The 3,558-nt window shown below is 40.6% G+C and overlaps 1 protein-coding gene across 1 annotated transcript in view; it reads right to left on the bottom strand.

Annotated features, from left to right (window-relative positions):
• The window catches only part of LOC139384475 (C-myc promoter-binding protein-like), a 133,697-nt gene extending 132,198 nt beyond the window's left edge, over positions 1 to 1,499 (bottom strand). The window contains exon 1 of the mRNA XM_071129260.1: positions 1,338 to 1,499. The gene's annotated coding sequence lies outside the window, so the exon portion shown is untranslated. The remainder of the gene's footprint in view (positions 1 to 1,337) is intronic.
• Between the last annotated feature and the right edge of the window lie 2,059 nt (positions 1,500 to 3,558).

Raw genomic sequence — 3,558 nt, 5'->3', positions numbered from 1 at the left:
CTCCAACAATTGTTTTACTATTTTCCATAAATCAAGACAACTGAGTTTGTGTTGAACACTGACAATGTTGATCAGGATTAGCTTAGTTAGTGACTCACAGGATAGAATAAAATAGAATATGATAAGATAGAATCTAGACTGTTGACTGGCTCCAGAAGAGGAATTGTGCAGTTTACTGAGTGAGTATATAAACACCTCTCTGGTATAAGTGACAGTGAGGTTTCCAAATCACATGGGGTAGGTTGTGTCTATCTTCCTGTCAGAGTGTGATGGTATGATTTGATCTGACTTGTCTGTCCTGTATGGCGTCACCACTTTCATCTCCCGTGAGGAAATACATATGATGAAATCCATCTTTAATAGCCTAAAGTTAATTCATATCTGATGTCTCCATCATTCCAGTATGCAAGAATTTGGAGACGTTTTTTTACACATCTGCTTTCCATACAGCTGTTTCCACAGCACAAACAGCATACTTTCTTTCTTTTTGCTACCAAAACATCCAAGTGAATACAACATCTAAATCACGTTTCCACTATACTCACTTCAGCTCAATCTAAACAGTAGGATCAACTTTGTTTCCTCAGTCAAAAACCACGATGCCAGTTTCCTCAATCTTGAGCTGGTAGTTTAATGTTGTACTCTGTTTGCACACCATCAAGCCTCCTGCAAATAACTACATAGCTCTGCCAAGCAGAAGTGACACATGGTTTTCTCGCCCAGCTTAAATTATTATCTGACAGAGGAAGATATTCAGTTTTATTTTAAGACTATCTGACCCACACATTACTTTATTATAGTCCAAGACAAAAATCTATTCGTGACACTAGAATGTGCACTATATAACCAATCAGTCAATCCTTATGTCCCTGCATAGGGTCATAGTCATAGCCACACAGGTGGGTCCTGTAAACGGGTCCCATACTGTGATTCCATGCTCTGGGGCACGAATATAAAGCTAACTATATTCATTATGCACACCGTTTTCCACCACCTTGACAGACTGACAGCAACCTGTGGCATGTCATCTGCATACGCATGAAGGTATTACAGAAGCCGACGAGATACTAAATCCATTACAATGCAGCTTTAAAAGCAGGACACACTGAGGCTGGTACTGTCTGTCTGGACAGTTATCCGGTGAATTCACTGCATGAATTCTGCTCAAATTCACATAGGGGTGATCCCACTAAACGGAGAGTGACAGCCTGGAATAAAACACCGTTCGCCCTAGTTAGCCTGGCTACGGCCGGTTACCTCACATTAGCTAGCAAACTCATAGCTAAACCCCTTATCAACTCCTCACAAAATAACGGTTTAATTAGCATTATACTTACACCACCAGCAAACGCGATATCACTCGTCGTCCAACTTCGGCGGGATTTCTTCAAAAACACACTGGCATTTTTAAAAACAGTCAATATTTGAATGAGCCGTTGATATCTAGAAATAGACTACTATAGCCAGTTGTGTTCAAGGCGCCGACCCGGCTCCGTCCTCCGCCATTTTGGTTGTGATGGGGAATACGTTGCGTCGCGCGGGTTTGGCTGCTGTCGGGTCACCCTATGTAATTATAGGAAGCACCAAAACAACATATCATTGTGTTATAGCTGTTTAACACATGTATGAACTACACTATCTATAAACTAATAATTCTTTCTTTTTTTTTTACAAACTAAGTTATACAATTTTGATTGTAAAGATTCTGACTTGCAAGTCTACACAAGTACTGGTAAAATACATTAAAATGCTTAGGACTATATGGAAAGTGCATATAATACATTTTATACATAATTGTAAGTATACTTTAATGTGAAGTGTTATTGAAAATGTTAATTTCCCAGACAAAAACAAAAATATAAACGCAACATGAAACAATTAATTTTTTTTTATGTAATCAAATAAACAATTTCAAAGATTTTACTGAGTTACTGTTCATTTATGGATTTCACATGACTGGGAATACAGATATGCATATGTTCTCATAGAGAAAAGGTAGGGGTGTGGATCAGGGTGTGGATCAGAAAACCAGTCAGTGTCTGGTGTGACCACCATTTGCCTCATGCAGGGCAACATCTCCTTTGCATAGAGTAAATCAGGCTGTTGATTGTGGCCTGTGGAATGTTGTCCCACTCTTCTTCAATGGCTGTGCAAAGTTGCTGGATATTGGCAGAAACTGGAACACGCTGTCATACACATAGATCCAGAGCATCCCAAACATGCTCAATGGGTGACATGTCTGGTGAGCATGTAGGCCATGGAAGAACTGGGAGATTTTCAGCTTCTAGGAATTGTGTACAGATCCTTGTGACATGGGGCCGTGCATTATCATGCTGAAACATGAGGTGATGGTGGCGGATGAATGGCACGACAATGGGCCTCAGGATCTGGTCACAGTATCTCTGTGCATTCAAATTGCCGTCGATAAAATGCAATTGTGTTCGGCGTCCGTAGCTTATGCCTGCCCATACCATAACCCCACCACCCCCATGCAGCACTCTGTTTACAACGTTGACATCAGCAAACCGCTCTCACACACAACGCCAAACACGTCTGCTCTCCGCCATGTACAGTTGAAACTGGGATTCATCAGAGAAGAGCATACTTCTCCAGCATATGATATGTCACACCTGTCAGATGGATGGATTATTTTGGCAAAAGAGAAATGCTCACTAACAGGGATGTAAACAAATGTGTGAAGAAAAAATTGAGAGAAATACGTTTTTTGTGCATATGGGAAATTTACTGGATCGTTTATTTCAGCTCATGAAATATGGGACCGACATTTTACTTGTTGGATTTATATTTTTCTTCAGTGTAGATAGCCTAGCCCTAGATCCTCTCATAATTATAATTCCCCCGTGGAGTTCAGTACCAGAAAGGTAGCCTAATCAGAACTATTCTGCCACCTAGTGGTAAATCACATTATTCTTAAAATCCAATCTTTGTTTTTATCATGGGTTTTTTATGTGGAGGTATACACTGAGTGTACAAAACATTGGTAGCACCGTCCTAATATTAAATTACACCCGTTTTTTTTTTGCCCTCAGAATAGCCCCAATTCGTCGGGCCATAGACAAGGTGTCGAAAGCGTTCCACAGGAATGCTGGCCCATGTTGACTCCAATGCTTTCCACAGTTGTGTCATGTTATCTGGATGTCCCTCTTGGGTGGTGGACCATTCTTGATTGAAATTGTCTGGATGTCCTTTGGGTGGTAGACACGGGAAACTGTTGAGTGTAAAAAAAAACAGCTGCGTTGCAGTTCTTGACACACTCAAACTGGTGCGACTGGCATCTACTACCATACCATGTTGAAAAGCACTGAAACACATTCCATGTCTCGAGGCTTAAAAATCCTTATTTAACCTGTCTTCTCCTGGTGACATCAGAAAGGAGTTCATAGCTTTGAACTGGATTTACCTGGTTAGTCATGGAATGAGCAGGTATTCGTGATGTTTTATACACGTAGTGTATTTTGATCGGCTTTCTTATGGCACCTCCCATCAGAAAATGTCTTCTCTCGTGGATCTGCTCCGTTTCTAAGAGAATAAAAACTT

This window comes from Oncorhynchus clarkii, chromosome 26 (assembly GCF_045791955.1).
Source record: "Oncorhynchus clarkii lewisi isolate Uvic-CL-2024 chromosome 26, UVic_Ocla_1.0, whole genome shotgun sequence".
Lineage (NCBI taxonomy): Eukaryota > Metazoa > Chordata > Actinopteri > Salmoniformes > Salmonidae > Oncorhynchus > Oncorhynchus clarkii.
Note: the sequence above shows the minus strand (reverse complement) of the source record. Positions and strands in the feature narration are given on the sequence as shown.